General features: G+C 44.5%; 1 protein-coding gene across 6 annotated transcripts in view; it reads right to left on the bottom strand.

Annotated features, from left to right (window-relative positions):
* The window catches only part of KCNJ15 (potassium inwardly rectifying channel subfamily J member 15), a 46,327-nt gene that overhangs the window by 6,354 nt on the left and 23,025 nt on the right, over window positions 1-16,948 (bottom strand). For 2 of the 6 annotated variants that reach the window (XM_047796545.1, XM_047796552.1), the window contains 2 exons: window positions 13,003-13,132; window positions 1,093-1,191 (listed from right to left, as the gene is read on the bottom strand). The gene's annotated coding sequence lies outside the window, so the exon portion shown is untranslated. Of the gene's footprint in view, window positions 1-1,092; window positions 1,192-2,904; window positions 2,930-7,190; window positions 7,486-10,752; window positions 11,494-13,002; window positions 13,133-16,948 lie in introns of those variants that run through there. The other 4 variants (XM_047796560.1, XM_047796568.1, XM_047796575.1 and 1 more) reach the window with 4 other exon arrangements.

Below are 16,948 nucleotides of genomic sequence, written 5' to 3'. Positions count from 1 at the left end.
ACCTCATTAGTATTTTAGGAATAATAATAAAACAATTTTCCCCCTTTAAAAAGGAACTGGTGGAACTGGTGTACAGTGTGATTCATGCGATAATCTGCTGTTAGAGCAGCGTCATCTCAAGAGAAGTTTCGAAAGGAATCCTCTGGGCAAATCCCTTCAGAGGAATCTGAAACTGTATCCATTAGAGGCTAACACCTGTTGAGGATGCAATGGATCTGTTGGACTTTTGAATTTTCCTGGTACCTTATTAAGAGTGTGTCATTTACTGATTGCCCCTAAAGAAAAATTTTTTTTTTCCTTCTCGGAAGGGAGAATTACTTTTTCATTTTCATGGCCAAGAGGGGCCATCCGTTACTCAGAGTTTCTTTGACTAAGCCTATTCCGCTTATTTGGGGATCAATTTAGAAGAAAGGCACAGGGGATATAATTTAGTGTCAGCTCCGTCAGACCCTCAGCAGGATTTCTCAGTAATCCAGAGGAGAGCGACCAGGGCGAAAGTTTGGAAACATAACGCCAGGCTGGCATATGTGCAGATGCGTGGTCCAGCTCGGAACACAGGCGCTGCCAAAGACACATGCAGCTGGTGGACAAGTAACTGCCTGCGCTTAAAAGAAAAGAAAAGAAAAAACTGCTTGGGAAAGTGGATGCCATTCAACCCACTGAAAGAAAAACAGAGGCTTAAGTTTGCAAGCATGAGTGATACACAAGCAGAACTCCAAACGCAGCCTTCTGCCAGATTCTGGAAAACTTGGCCCCGCTTCTGTGAAGGCAGTGCCATGAAACTTCTGTTGTAACCTCTCTTAGGAAGGGGCAATGGGCCAGGTTTGGGGTGAGCTGGATCTTTTCCCTCTTTGTGCTGAAAGCTCTTATGCTGCCTTTCTGCCCATCCAGTGCTGGTGACCGTGACACCAAGGGCTGTCAGGGGGTGGTGGTCATAAATGGGGAAACGGGACCTAGAACCTCTGGGCAGGGGCGACAGGGTGTTGGGATTAGCGTCTTTCTGTGGAAAGGAGTATGACTGGGGGACTACACTCCAGAGGTAAATGCCTACCCCCTCCCTCTCAACACCCTGTGCCCTCAGCACTGCAGTACCTGGTCACTCACTCGGCAGCAGATGGCGTCTTCTTCCGGGCAGGTGGCACGTCCTCGCTCCCCTTCCCCCACCTGGCCACCATGGGACTCTGCTACTTCCTGAAAGAAAGAGGGACACGTGGCATTCACAGGTGTTTACTAAGAAAGTGACGCAGGGAAACTGACCCTCACTGATTTCTCCCGAGGGCGAGGGCCTCAGCCTTCACCTTCCAATCCCCCGGGTATCTGGCGTGGAGCCCAGCACAGATCAAGACTCGAGGCGTGTTTTAGGAATGAAACTGAAGCCCCAACCACAGCCCTTACTGTAGAATCCCCACCCTCAGGAGGGAACTGGAGAGTAACACACCCTGGAAAGAGTGGGTTAACTCACCCCCACTGAAGCCCACTCTCAACTGACCGGCAAACAGGGAGGCAGGAAGGGGAAATGCCGAGGAAGTAAACAGTGAGATTGGAAGGGAAGAGTCTAGAATATTTTTACCGCCTGTGGAAATGCATTATGACTGTTGACTCATAAAGCATGAGAGCTGAAAAGATTGTCAAAACCAAGGCACTTGACACATGTTTTTTCAAACGAGGCGACCTGGGAGTTTGCAGGGACCTGTCGGGGTCACACAGAGTCCCCGGCAGAAAGAACGAGGTCCAGAGTCTTTGGAAGCAGAGCCAGAGTCTTGTCCGTACACAATCCCTTTAAACCTCCAGAGTTAAAAGCAACCTGTTCTAAATTCACTGGGTGCTTTTGCTACTTTTCTCAAATACTTCTTCCTAAACTGTAGTGCATATATTTCCTCACATTTTTATGTCTTATACCCAGAGGCATCTGTAGACTTAACATTTCGGACCCACCAATTATTGCAAATAGGTACAATCATTGCTCTTTTACCCTTAACAGTCCCAATTATCAGCCAGTGCGGCCTCCCTTACACACGGATTTTCCCCATGTGCTCACAGTCTATTTGGCGAATGGCCTCTACAGCATCGATCTATGTTCTATCAAGACCTGACATCTCCTTCTTGGCACCTATTCATTTTTGCCTGTCTGTGTGATCATCTGCACTTCATTATACGCTCTTAATTATAGTATTTCATTTATCAGCAAATGTCTTTAATGAAATTTACTTCACTGCACACTCTTATTTCATATAATTTTATGTTACCTTTTTTTTAATTTATTAAAAAAATTTTTTTTTGTCTTTTTATGGCTGCACCTGCTGCATATGGAGGTTCCCAGGCTAGGGGTGGAATTGGAGCTATAGCCGCTGGCCTACACCACAGCCATGGCAATGAGGGATCTGAGCCGCGTCTGTGACCTACACCACAGCTCATGGCCACGCCAGATCCCCAACCTACTGAGCAAGGCCAGGGATTGAAACTGTGTCCTCATGGTTGATAGTGGGTTTGTTAACCACTGAGCCACGACGGGAACTCCCTATGTTCCTATTTTTTGCCGCCTGTGACAATCTGCAGTTTACCTGGTTTCACTTTTAAAATATTAAGGGGCCCCAACAGTTTCCCACAAATTAAAAATGGAAAACATAATAAAAGATATTCTCTTCTAATTTCCTTTCTCTTAATTGCACAAGTATGCAATATTATATGCAAACCATTAGTAATTTTCTTTAGTCTCTGGAAATTGCATTTATTTCTATGATTCTCACAAATGGGTTGGGATTGTAATTCTTAGAATGGCAATATCTTTATTGAAGTGAAGTCCTCGAAACTATTGAATGGAAGGATCTAAATTACTTTCAAGCCAGGATCTAAATTACATTCAAACTATTGAATGGAAGGATCTAAATTACTTTCTAAATATACCTGGCATGAAGTCACTTGGTGCTTATGCTGTGTAGCCTTCGTTTTCTGGAGATAAAGGGAAAAATAAAGAAACACATTTTGGAAACAGAACTAAACAGTAGGCACATTGAAAAAGATTCTCATTTATGGGAAGAACTGCACTTCCGGTGTTGGGACAAAGCAGTAAAAATGGAAAAATCGGAAAGGATGTCCCCACCACCATCCTTGGTGGGGAGGGGGGGACGGGGAATTCTCTCCAAGAAAGGGGATCTGATGAGAATGGAAGATCAAAGAAACGAACTACTGTGAGCTGGAGCACACTCTTCTGTCAGAGGGAAATCAACCCTAAATGGCCAGAAAACCCTTGACCAATTAGAAGGAAGACATATGCAAATAACAACCAAAAACAGAGTCAGGAGAGAGCCAGAAATGGTCCAAGATGGGAAAGATCCAGATAAATAATACTGACAGTAATAGCATAGATTCAGATACATGAGAATACCAATAAAGCTTCAGCTCACTAATAACAGTAATACTGCACCTGTGGCACACGGAGGTTCCCAGGATAGGGGTTGAATCGGAGCTGTAGCCATCCGCCTATGCCACAGCCACAGCAACGTGGGATCCAAGCCGTGTCTGCGACCTACACCACAGCTCACGGCAACTCTGGATCCTTAACCCACTTAACCCACTGAAGGAGGCCAGGGATGGAACCCGCGACCTCATGGTTCCTAGTCGGACTCGTTAACCACTGAGCAATGACAGGAACGCCTGTGCTGCTCAGATTTTAACTGCATCAGAACTGCCTGGAAGGCTTGGGTTTCTGATTCAGTCTGGGGTGGAGCCTAAAAACCCGCCTGTCTAAAAATGCCCCAGGTGCTGCTGCTGCCCCAGGAACACATGTCGACGAGAACCACCGCACTGGGATACAGATGTGGAATCCCATCCATAACTCCACAGCTTCTCCCCCTTGATGAGTGTCCTGTCCCCACTTCCCCTTAGCATCCCAAAATAACCCTGTTGCACGGAGACACAGAGAACATCTATTTGGTTCTTTTCAGAAAGGTCCAGTCTCCCCCTCCTTACAGATACATGAGTACCAATGGCCCAGTGGTTGGCCCAAGTCTACGTATTAATTCGTAGTAATTTGTTATTCCTTTTATTTATTTAAAAAATTTTTTTGGTTTGTCTTTTTAGGGACGCAACTGTGGCATATGGAAGTTCCCAGGCTAGGGGATGAATGGGAGCTATACCTGCCAGCCTACACCGCAGCCACAGCAACGCCAGATCTGAGCCAAGTCTGCGCCCTACACCACAGCTCACGGCAACGCAGGGCCCTTAACCCACTGAGCAAGGCCAGGGATTAAACCCACGTCCTCATGGATACTAGTCGGGTTGATTACCACTGAGCCACAACAGGAACTCCTGTATTAATTTTTTAAAATAGGAATACATGGAGAATGGATCATAACTGTAACACATTATTTATATTTATTCCATAAATATCATATACATATTGTTATAGAATATGCAAACATTATAAAATCTGTTCTATAATATTACAGTAAATATATAGATTTATAACACATTATTTATATTAAATATATATTATAAAGCAACATAAATAATTCTGTAGAAATATTAAGCAAAATTAAGCACCAATAAGTCTTTAACTTTCGCAATAGATGTTCACCCACCGCTTTTACTAGCCAACCTGTATTTACAGGGTGTCTAACTCTCAGCAATGAGATAATCCAGTGAACTTTCATGTGATGTTTAGTTAGGGGAAGAAACATCTGATTGAAGAACGACTTTTTTTTCTCCTAGTTAGCGCAACACTGACACCCTCTAAAAACTTAGAACTCTGGAGTTCCCATTGTGGCTCAGTGGAAACAAATCCGACCAGCATTCATGAGGATGCATGTTCGATCCTTGGCCTCGCTCAGTGGGTTAAGGATTCAGCGTAGCTGTGGCTGTGGTGTAGGCCAGCGAATATAGCTCCGATTCAGTGCCTAGTTGGGAATCTCCATATGCTGCAGAGGCGGCCCTAGAAAGACTAAGGAAATAAAAATAAAAAATAAAAATTTAGAATACTTGAGTCAAATTTTAGAAGTTTCCAGTTTGTGTGCTCTGGGAAAGACTTCTGTGTTCCATGGTGGACTAACAAAGTCTATTCATTCAAAATATAAAATGTAAATGAATAAAATGTATTCAAATGATATTCGTATATTCAAAGCCTATTCAAATTACTATTTTATATATATATATATATATATTTTTTTTTTTTGCTTTTTTAAGGGCTGCACCTGCAGCATATGGAAGTTCCCAGGCTAGAGGTGGAGTCAGAGCGACAGCTGCCAGCCTATGCCACAGCTCATTGCTACACAGATCCTTAACCTACTAAGCAAGGCCATGGTTCAAACCTGTGTCCTCATGGATACTAGTCAGGTTCGTTACCCCTGAGCCGCAATGGGAACATCCCAAATTATTTTTGTAGAGAAATAATTTTGTAAAGGGAGGCAGCTCTTCCCTCAACCTGGAGTTTCTCAGTCCGGCTTCAGGTCATGTCATTCACGTACCTTCAAACAGGGTGGCGAGGCTTAGAAGAATAAAATCCAAAGCCAACCAGAACTCTGGACCAAAATTAGAATTTTGAGGCATCTGACTTTAAAGCTCTGGCAAAACAGCTTCTTGTTTGTAGAAAAAAAATCGCTTACAAAGTTTTCTTGGATGTCAGATATTCCTGACCAAACTATCTTTTTTTTTTTTTTTTTGGTCTTTTATCTTTTTAGGGCAGCACCCGGGCCATTTGGAGGTTCCTAGGCTAGGGGTCTAATCAGAGCTGGAGGTGCCGGCCACAGCCACAGCCACAGCAACGCCAGATCCCAGCTGGGTCTGTGACCTACACCACAGCTCATGGCAATGCTGGATCCTTAACCCACTGAGTGAGGCCAGGGATCAAACCCGCGACCTCATGGATGCTAGTCGGGTTCGTTAACGACTGAGCCAAGACAAAAACTCCCAAACCATGTTTTGATGATCTTTCTCTCTCTCTCTGCTACAAATACCTGGATGAAATGTCCCTTTAAGGGTACAACGGGTTTAAATATTAAGTCAAAAAAAAGCACTTCCCAGGAATGTATTTGGGGTTGACTGAACTCAAAAGGCTTAAAAATAATGGAAAATAAAGTCAGTGAGCCTTAGCTGTATCCTTTCTTTGGATCCTGTGACTGTGGCCACAGAAACACATGTACGGGGGAGGCGGGGTGGCGGCCTGGTTGGGCTGGTTGGGCGCTGGCCTCGTGCCCTCCTCCCCACCTGCTCTTCAAAGCAGCCTAGGACTTGCTTGGGTGGCTGGATTCCCCGTTCTTAATCCCCTTCTCAACTTTGTCAGTGTCAGCTGAGGACACGGATGGCTTTGCCCAGGTGGCCTCAGCACGGGACATGTTCACTAAAAGAGAACAAGGTGGCCCCCGTTGACGCTCGGCGATTCCAAAGGGTGGCCCTTTGCTTTTACCGGCTGGGAACGTACTCTTGCCCTCTGCAAACCTGTTTTTTCTCTCGGGCCACTGAGGATCGAGGGTGGCTGGAAGAAGTGGTGGCATGGGGGAGGCTGTGGAGTTGGATATTTTTCTCCCTGAGGAGCGAGAGGCCCTGAGCAGAGGCTCCTGTCGAGATGAAGGCCCGTTTACAGCCTCGTTTCCTCTCTCCTAAGGACCCATGTTTTGAAGGCGTGGACTTTTGCAACCTCATGGGTCGAGCCCTGGTCATTTGTGGTTGCGTGGCCATTTGCTGCTTCCAGTGCCTTGCTGCCCCTCTCTGCGGGTCCCTCCATGAGAACCCTTCCCTGTGGGGGGCATGGGGGGCCAGACTTTCACCCCTCTGTGTCAGAGGCGGCCACGTGACTGCCTCGGCCAATGGCGTGTGAGCTGCCGGGACTGGGCAGAAGCGTGGGAACCACGTGGTTCTGCCACCACTCTCCGCCGAGGCTCAGGTTGGCCTGTTTCTTCCTCTGGAGACACTTGGAGCTGAGGTACAGCTGGTCCAAAGCTGACTTGTAACCCGGCTGAGAAAAAACTCTTGTTGCCTTGCTGCATTTTTGCCATTGTCTGTTCCTGGGGCAAAACCTAGTGAAAGGCTCACCACAGCCATGCGCTTACATATATTTTTGTATTTGAAGAGCATATGCCTCTTCTAAAAGGTACTGTATTTAAAGAAAACTATCAAGTCTTGAAATACCCCTTTAGGTCAACTACAAATGTTGGTCTATGCTAAACAGTGACTAGAAAAAGAAAAATAAATCTCACAAGGTTTTGATGGGAAGAAAAGTCTCGCCTGATCCCCAAGGACAGCATAGAAAAGGTGAGTCATTCTTCTCCTTCAATTACTTCTAAATCAGCACTTAAATGTATCATGACAATTTTCCAGGGCAAGATGTAAGGGCCTTAGCTCCTTCTGTGGAGCGAGAAGCCCTTGGTTAAGCATCTGATGGCCTCAGGGTCTGTAATGACAAATACACATTATGTCACCCAGAGTCTTCATTTGGGATGGGGACCAGGCCCTTTTCAAAGCAATGACAGGCAGAATTCTCTTTCGTCCTTCTCTTTACCTTGTGAAGCAAGTATTTTCTAGACTGTCTAAATGAGGAAACTAAGCTTAGGGAGATGAGACACTTGACATACATGTTCATATAGTTAAGAGACAGACGACCTCACTGGCAAACCAGATGTGCCTGTCTCCACACCTGTGCTCCTACCTAACCTCTGCGCACCTCTGTTATCAAAACGAACTCAGCATCACTTCTCCTGATGCAGTTTAAAGGCGGCGTAAAATCAGTTGCTGCTCGTTAGGTATTAGCAGCCCTCCTAGGATAAATAGCTGTCATCAATTTGTTGCTTATACAAGGTGCCCAGTATTAATTTAACTCACACTCAGCTTCTGAAAGAGGTCATACAATGATTCCTGTCTTCCAGGTAAGGAAACTGAGGTAGCACACGATCTGTTTGAGTCTGTAATCCTTGTCATCTCTATAACGCAAGCTCTCCATGAGCGTCAGAATCACCCTGAGGTCTTGGAATACACACGGCTGGGCCCCAGTGTCTCTGATTCAGCTGGTCTGGAGTAGAGCCTGGGGATATGCATTCCTAAAAAGTTCCCCAGAGATGCTGAGGCAGCCAGTGCTGAGACCACACCTGGAACACCGCTTCACCACTTAGAGTTCCATAGAGCATATGGGAAATTCACAAGCACATAAGCTGGGTTGCCTAGAAGTGCAGTCTCATTACTTTCTCTCTCTCTCTTTTTTTTTTTTTGGCTTTTTTAGGGCCACGCGTGCAGCACATGGAAGTTCCCAGGCTAGGGGTTAAACCGGAGCTTCAGCTGCCAGCCTACACCACAGCCACAGCAACGCTAGATCAGAGCCACGTCTACAACCTACACCACAGCTCATGGCAGCACTGATCCTTGACCCACTGAGTGAGGCCAGGGATCGAACCCACATCCTCGTGGATACGAGTCGGGTCCGTTATCACTGAGCCACAATGGGAACGCCTCAGTCTCATTACTTCCAAGCAAAAGAACATACCCTTCGGTGTGAGGAGGAAGAGAAAGTCAAAGGGACCAAATATACAAATATGGCAGCTGCCGGGTGGAGTTTTCGGTTTACAGGGAACCGTGTCCTGGGCAATAGACGCTCAGGTGAATGGTCCTGAGGGGACAAATGAAAATGGGAAAAGGAAAGCAATTGGCTTAAAATTGCTCCAAGTGGTCTTCCTTGGATGGTGGGTATAGTCCTGGACCAGCTTTCGGGGTTCACTGGCTAAGAACATCAGAGGCTGGAGGGAAGATTCTGGATTTTAAGGCTGAGAGAGCTGAAGCTGGACGGACCTTAGCCTTCAGTGCTCTGAGTGTACGGTGCAGGCGTTCCACAAATAAAGCGATTTGTGGCCAGGGAATGTGGGAGAGATTTGCCCACCCAGCCTCAAGCATCCCACTGTCTCCACCCACTGGAGACTCACACTGCCCATATTGGGTATTACGGGGTCCAAGGTGTTCTACAGCCAAGAAACATGCTTAACTCTGTAAATCTGGCGTGTACCTGATGCTGGGGACACTCCAAGGAGTGCTGATCAGGTTTAAACTTTGCACTTTACATCTGGGGAGAAAGAAGATCAGAAACGTTGGGTGATTTGTTCCGGGTCACTGAGCCAGCAGCAGGAATAGGGCTGGAAACACACCTTTGTGCGTGTAAGTTTGTTTGATGGGGAAATATAACTCTTTGTGGTCATGAACTATCTTAAGATGCACTATCCATTAGGGGACCCTGGAGACAGGGCAGCCTGTAATAGAAGGATGTAGCATCAGAATCACTTAGAAATGTTCATCAGAAAATGCCAGCTCTGGGTCCCACACCCCAGCCACTGAATCAGAACCAGTGTCTTTAAAATACCCAGCTTCCAAAAGGATTATGTGGCTAGAGGTGTCAGTGATGGCTTGGGGACCTGGCAAGGTCTATCTTTGGCCTTACTGGAAAAGCAACAAGTGCTTTTTTAAAGACCTAGCCCTCGTTTTACATTGCATGTGAGCATCTAACCATCCACGTTGCCTCTGTGGTCCACGACTTAGCCTTGTCCCTATCCTTCCCTTCCATAATTATTCTTTCCAATTCCATAAGTAACTAAAAAAAAATCCTTTCCCATCTCTTCGTGTGGTTTGCATCATTTATATCCTTTACTCCTCGACAGAGATTCTTTTTCAACTTGGTTCATTCTGTAGAACATCAACCTTTCTTTCGGCAAAGACAAGTTTAAACAGATACTGGCTTCGCTAGGAGGCTCCTTTTCCATTTTCCATGGCAAAGAATCTGAGCCCTGGAATCAGGGTATCATTTGCTGAATGTTTTTGTAAAGACAGTTTAATTTCAGCCCCTTTATTTGGGAGAGAGCTGGCGAACCCAAATAAAACATTATACATCTGTCTGTTGTTACGTGTGACCAGCTGCAGCTGAACATTATTACTTAATAACAGCTAACTTTCCTATAGACTAAGAATGTGCAGCCGCTCAAAAGCAGATGGAAATTTCCTTTGGTTTACCATCCGCGGTCTCTCCGTGCTCCAACATGTGAAGAACTTGGGTCATAAGCATATTCTCCCCTCTAATCACAGCATGGCTTGGACATGCATTGTTGCAGGATGACTGGGAAAACAGGAAAATTTATGTCTGGGGGCGGGGGGGGGGGGAAGATAAAAAAAAGAAAAACAAGGCGGATTGGATTGCATTTGCCTGCCTCCCTAAGGCTCTGCCCCCAGTGTTCCCTCCAGGGAAGCAATTTAACTAGCTCCTGGAATCTTACTTACTATTCTCGTCTGGATTCGTTCAAATGTCACACAGACAAGACGGCTCTGGATGGCCCCTTATTTAGATAAGGCGAAAAAAATGTGGAGCGTCTGGGTTTGTCTGATCAGAACCCGAATAAGTCAGAACGGGAGGCATCTGTCTTGGCAGGCGGTTATTGTAGAGAAGCAAGTATTTTATTTAGGGCGTTCGATTTAGTGCAACATCAAACAGGGCATTTCAAAGAGGAAGAAAGAAATGGAAAGCAAGCGAGAAAAGTCGTTTTCTTAAACCCCCATCTCTCTGCTGAAAAGTTGCCGGAGAACCAATCACTGCATTTTTATAATGCATCTGCCTCCTACAATTGGCGACACTCAGCTAAAGTTTCCCCCAAATAAATCTCTCACTCATTAAGACCTTGGACCCACCGCCTGTAACCACCACCTCTATCTTTTCTTGTCTCACATTTATACTATTTTTTGCTAGGATGAAGGCATAGAAATATAGAAAGAGTATCACATTCTAAATATACGCACCGGTTTCAGGGTGGCTTGCTTTTCTGGCTTCATGCCGACTTATTTTTTTTCCATTTACGATACATGTGAAAGTGTTGGCCTCTTCCAATTGATGATTAATGGACTTTGGGGTGATTCACCTGGATACGAGGGTGGAATTCTTCCTTGTGATGATTTCTGTGCCCCTTATTTTCACAAGTGGAATCTCATCCCAGTCAAAGGAAATTATGACTTTTGCTTGATTTGGAACCAAGTCATTTAACAGTGGGGTGCGTGTCAAAAGGTTTTGAAATTCAGTTTCCCTGTCAGTCTAAACTTTGACCACATGTCTCTGATATAGAAACTGGATATCACGGGATTTCCGGGGAATGCACTTGATACCAAAATTCTTGGATGGTGGTCAATTTAAATTTCCAAGGTGCCTGCTTGTCCCAAAGTTGAAACCATAAATGTTTAGGATTGTTGGATGACAATAGAACATTTCAAACTTCAAAATACCTTCACAGTTAAAGTCTGAGACCTTTGGCAGCTGACTAATTTCCATCAGTAAACCGTGTAAGAGAATAACGTTCTGACCATCTCTAGGTAATTAGTTGGGAGAGGTTGGCGCCATTCTGTTTTTAGGGTCACCAGGTAAAATACAAAACGTTGAGTTCAAACTAAATTTCAGGTAGACAACAATTAATTTTTAGGTTAAGTATGTCCCAGGCAATATTTGATATATACTTATACTCAAAATTATTCATTGTTCACTTGAACTTCATATCTATGTACTATATAGATACAGTACAAAGGAGTCCCATATTTTTATTTGCTAAATGGCATCCCTAAGGGGAAGCAAATCTATTCTGAAGAGTAGCTGAGGAAAAAACCCTCAAAGACAAGGTTCAATGTACAGGCAACTATCTTGGAAAAATAGCAACCCCGATTTTCCCAGGACTAGGAATCCCGGAAATAAATGGAACTACTGTGGGATGACAATGCAGCCTTTTCACGCGTGGTGCCCCAGAGCGTGTCAGGAAGTCTAGGAAATCTCATCTCATTCGTCATATTTTAGCTTGGGGATTCGTAAGCATTTTTGTGCTATGATCCTTTCTGGCAGCCAGGTAAGACCTAGGACTGCCTTCTCAGAATGTGTTTACCTAGATCAAAATACAATAAACAGGACTACAAAAGACACCGGTAATGTTAAAATGCACTCATTAAAATGTGTTAAAAGCACAAAGGCGCTTCTCTTTCAAGTGCTAATTAGGAAGAGCTAGCGTTTTGAAAGGGTGGTGAGCAGAAAGGCTATTTCAAGATCTCTGAAGCAACCACTTGTTGAAATACTCTGATTTCCACTCTGACAAAGTCACAATTGGGGCCAACACGAGGGTCGTGTATGACCCATTCATAGTTTTTTAAAAAAAGGTCTAACTTTGCGTTAGAGGTGGTAGAGGAAAAAAAAAAAAGTCCTTTCCTCCACCCCTCCCCCTCCCCTGTCCTGGGTCTTGGACCCTCCCGAATTCTGCTCCTCATCTCTCCAGGCTCCCTGGACCTGAGTGTAAATCCTGCCGGGGGAGAATTTTCCACACGCAGTAAGTGAGGAATTACACGCAATAATTCTGATGATGTCACAGACCTAGGCCAATCTATTGACTCTGTTGATTGATTTCCCTATAAACTCTCTCCTGCCATCCTTAACAATCAGCCTTTCACACACTGTTTCTTCTGGAAGAATAGTCCAGGGCTTAACAGAATCGCAGTTACCCGCCTTGCCAGGAGGACCTCGCTGTGGGCGCTAGTGTGGATCATGAGATCGCCACCCTGCCCGCTGGAGCTCCTGTCCCTGCAGCAACCGTGCCCACGGGGCATCCTCCCAACACCCCGGCCCCTGGAAGGAATGGTACTGTTTCTTCTCACATAGAAACACAGGAGGAAACAGCAGCTCAGATACCTACGCAATCCTCTGACCTCACAGCCTCCCGGGCTGGTTTCTCAGAACTGTGAAGCTGGATTTTTTTTTTAAAGTGAATACTCTATTCAGTTGCATGCAACTTTATATTACCGAGGTTTCATCACAACTCTTACTACGGAGAAGGAAGGCTTACTCATCTGTAGAGGGCTGATGCAGACAGCATACTCCCCTTTGTAATAAATCCTCCAGCAGCCTCCACTGCTGACAGGTTAAATCCTGAACACCTTTGTAAAGCAAAAGGCTCCTCTTAAGCCCTGGCTCTCGCTCCCTCTTCAGCTTTGTGCCTTTGGGATTTAGCCTGGGTGCGTACTTGCCTTTTCATGACCGTGCTCATGGCTCCATGACGGGCAGCTGGTCCTCGCGTAGGGTGTTCCTCCAGCTTTTCCTTCTCTGTCAACTCCCACCTGTTCTTCAAAGGTCAGGTTGAATATTACCTCCCCTGTACTTAAAAAAAAAATTAAACACTTCTTCAGAGGCAGTGTAGTGTAAAGGTTAAGAGTACAGGGACCTGCTTCTGTTAATAGCTGCTGTGTGACTTTCAACAACTTACTTAACCCCTCTGAGACTCAGTTTTCTTACCTGCCGGCTGGTGCTAATCATCACGCCCCCTTTTGTGAGCGGGTGGTGTGAAGTTAAAATACAGAAAGTGGCATAAACTTCTTCCCATTTACACGAATAATTATATAAGAGTTAGCTGTGGTCGTTATATGTTTATAATGTACAGGATGCACAAAATATGACTTACCCAAAGGAAATCATATTTACTGCAGGTGACAGAAAGTTCTTCTATGTCAATAAGAACCCTTGTTCCCCAAACAGTGACATTTATAAATATACAATTCAAAAAAAAAAATGTTAAAGCTGAAAAAACTTGGAGATGGTTTCAGCAATTATACATTCATTTGTTTAGCAAGAGTTTCTCAAGCACCTGCCAGGGGCTGTGCTGCACAGGGGCCTTGAGAGTCAGCAGGAAAAATACTGACTTGGTCCTCACTTTCATGTAGTTTACAATAGAGCAGGGAAGGCTTGACGATGCATACCCAAAGTTAAAACTATTTATTTATAATTTTTGACCCAGTAAATTTCTAAGAATTCATAGGAATATGCATAAGGATTATATACAAGGGTATTCTCTACATTTGTCATAAAATTAAAACCTCCAAACCAACGTGGATCACCAACAATACAGAAATGATTTTACACTTATAAAATATTTATAAGCTGAAATATTATGTAGTCTTTAAAAGTCATGGCAAAATACTAAACATGTTAAAATTTTAAAAGGCATTCAATAAAGCTGAAAATGCAGGGTAAAATGCTCTCTTTTTCTCTTTCTAGGTAAGATTAAAATGAAATGTCCTAAAATGTTAACAGCAATTATCTCTTCAAAGGAAAACAAAATTAGGAAGGTGCTTTTTTTTTCTTTTTTCTTTTTTTTAACCAGACTTTCCATTTTTATGCAGTTAATCTGAAAATTCAATTTCCCTACACAGACCATTCCCAAACATTCCAGATTTTACTGTAAATGAGAAGTACTTACTGTGCTCAACTGAGAAACTTTCCACACGCTGTCACGGCCAAACCATATGAAATAATTTACTCTCAGAGTCGTTTCAATTGTACAGATCTGAGAGCTGACTGTTCAGTAAGGGTTTAGAATTATTATTTCATGTCAATTTAAATGTTCTCATTTAATTGACTGAAAAAAGTTTGCACTTCAGCCAAGAGGAATGCTGATAAAGCAGGTTTCCTGCCCAAAGCCTTTGCTCAGGCAGGTCCCTTTACCTCCGTTCCTTCTCTGTGCCCTGTGCCCTGAGGAAAACTCCTATTAATCCCTCAAGGCCCAACTCAAATGTCACCTCCTCCAGCTTCCAGGAAGAGCTCCTCTTGTTCCTCTCTTCTGCCTTTTGCAAGAAGTCCACACCTCATGGTAACATGTGTGTGGCTGTAATCATCTCTTTTGAAACTTCTTTTCCTCTTCAGATCAAGCTCTGTAGGGCGAGTGATCAATTTGTCTTCTCGCCCTAATGCCAGTGCAAGGCCTGCCACTTGGTAGGAATGTAATGCCTGAGGGAGGAACAGGGTGGGCTGAGATGCTGTTCAAGTGAATTTAGAACAGTCCAGATTCAGTGACTGATGGAGCTCATGCCAAGATCACGGATGTGTGTTTGAGGTCAGAGGGAAAGCTGGTTCTAAACTAGGCGCGTCAGAGAGGAGAGGAGGCCAAACACGTCATTGACTTAAACAACCGAACTAGACCTATTTTGTTTCATGGCACAAAGAATAGCCTACAATGGTTTACTTTGGAGGGAAAATGAGTTTTCCTTTTTTCAACCTGATGAAATCAAGAAGCACTAAATATAAATGCATATACTGGGCATATGGCTTTACCTATGGGAGGCATAAAGATATTCAGCTTAGCCCAACAAATTCCTTCCTTCCTTTTTTTCTTTTTTTTTTTCTTTTTTTTTTTCTTTTTGGCTGCCCTGTGGTGGCATATGGAGCTCCCCAGGCCAGGGATCAGATCCCAGCCGTAGTCTCCACCTAATCTGCAGCTGCAGCAACACCAGATCCTTAACCCACTGTGCCAGACCAGGGATTGAACCTGCATCCCAGCACTCCCAAGATGCCACCGATCCTGGTGCGCCACTTTCTATGTGTGTTTTGTGATCCACTAAACCTTAGGCACACTGACTGTCATATATAAAGTGTCCTAAGAACCCCTTCGGCTATTAGCTTCCTTGAAGTGAGGGCCTCGAGTGTATTGTAACCCAGTAATCTAAGAAGACACAGTAATGAAGTAATAGAATTATTCAAATTTAGCTTCAGATTTATCCTTTTAAACAATTGTATTTTGTGCATATTGAAAAATGTACATCAGATATTAGTAAAAGATACATGGACATAGAAGACAGACTGGTGGTTGCCAAGGGGGAGGGGGAGGGAGTGGGGTGGCTGGGGAGTTTGGGGTTGGTAGGTGCAAACTCTTCCATTTAGAATGGATAAGCAATGAGGTCCTGCTGTACAGCACACGGAACTCTATCCAATCTCCTGGGACAGACCATAGGGAAGATAATCAGGAAAAGAATATATATAAATATATGATTGGGTCACTGTGCTATACAGCAGAAAATGACAACACTGTAAATCAACTATACTCTAATAAAATTTTTTAAAAAGTTTATATATTTATAAATGGTGCTTATATGGCCCAAAGTGTTCGTGTGTGTGTGTGTGTGTGTGTGTGTAGGGGGATTGTACATTTTTGAATCCATTGCTTTATACCAATGTTTATTTAAACTTCAATGGGCAGGCAGGTTCCCTAGGGATTGTGTTAAAATGCAGATTCCAATGGAGGCCTGGCTGAGGCCTGAGAATTTGCATTTTTGCCTTTTCGTTTTGCTTTTTGTTTTTTAGGGCCTCAGCCACAGCATGTGGAAGTTCCCAGGCTAGGGGTTGAATTGCAGCTGCAGCTGCAGGCCTATGCCCCAGCCATAGCAATGCCAGATCTGAGCCATGTCTTCGACCTACTGCAGCTCATGGCAACACCAGATCCTTAATGCACTGAGCGAGGCTGGGGATTGAACCTGCATCCTTATGGATACCAGCTGAATTTGTAACCTGCTGAGCCACAATGGGAACTCCCCAAAATTTGTATTGCCAACAAGTTTCCAGGTGATGGGATGCTGAGGCTGGAGGAAGCTACACTTTGGGTTGCAGTCAGTCTTTGGCAGCTCTGGTTTCTCCTCTGCCCCACCCAGCATGGAACACGGGAGGTGGTTCCAGTAACTCTGTTCTCCTATCCCCCACGAGTGGCCATAACTAGGGCTACTCTAGATTGTAGGAGAGAAGGTAACTCATTCCAAGCAAAGGAAGCTCTGGGGCCACAAAGGTTGACCCCTCACAGAGAGCTCTGGAGAAGGCCAGGCATGTGGCTTTACCTACGAGAGAAAGTTCTAGCTGACTTTGTTTAAAAAAAAAGAAAAGGAAAAAAAAAAGAAGAAGGTTCTGTTTATAAATCACCGTCCAATATTACAAAACAGTCCTGTAGTCAGCAATTCTTTTCCACTGCTTGGCTTGTATCTGGAAACTTCCTTTATGAGAAGCACAGCTGGAAAGAAACCAAGGTCTTGACCACTCCCGATGCTCAGAGATCCTGTGGCGCTAACTTTAAGTAGAAGGGAGCTAAATCAGGAGTTTCTGACTGACAAGGGCCACCCCCAGATAGCCTCACCCTAATGGGCCCCTGACGTGGGGAGT

The sequence above is a fragment of the Phacochoerus africanus genome, chromosome 1 (assembly GCF_016906955.1).
Source record: "Phacochoerus africanus isolate WHEZ1 chromosome 1, ROS_Pafr_v1, whole genome shotgun sequence".
NCBI lineage: Eukaryota > Metazoa > Chordata > Mammalia > Artiodactyla > Suidae > Phacochoerus > Phacochoerus africanus.
Note: the sequence above shows the minus strand (reverse complement) of the source record. Positions and strands in the feature narration are given on the sequence as shown.